A 390-nucleotide genomic window follows, 5' to 3' on the forward strand; every position below is an offset into this window, starting at 1 on the left:
AATCACTACTCACATCAAAATCAACTACATCTATCAACTCTACATCTACATCGCTTCACAACTACATCATCAAAACTTACATCTATCACATTCATTACTGTTTGTCGTACTATCTAACATGAATCAACTACAACTCAACATTAATACTCTGTCTAGTTCATGCATGACATCACTTCATGTCTCTATCTCTTAATACTAAAGATACATCATCTACAAGCTACTAACGATCATGCTATGATAACATCTATCTCATCGATACACTACTCAACTGATCAAATCATTACATCTAATCGAATTTACATGCTGTAAGCAGGACATCTTATCAATTTGAAAACGATATCAGAATGGTGGGAATTGTCTCGTATGAATGCAGTAGACGATGATGTAAGA

The 390-nt window shown here is 33.8% G+C and overlaps 1 protein-coding gene across 1 annotated transcript in view; it reads left to right on the top strand.

Moving 5' to 3' along the window:
• LOC119585993 (serine-rich adhesin for platelets-like) overlaps positions 1–390 on the top strand; it is a 10,729-nt gene that overhangs the window by 8,253 nt on the left and 2,086 nt on the right. The window lies entirely within an intron of this gene.

This window comes from Penaeus monodon, chromosome 20, assembly GCF_015228065.2.
Source record: "Penaeus monodon isolate SGIC_2016 chromosome 20, NSTDA_Pmon_1, whole genome shotgun sequence".
Classification (NCBI taxonomy): Eukaryota; Metazoa; Arthropoda; class Malacostraca; order Decapoda; family Penaeidae; genus Penaeus; species Penaeus monodon.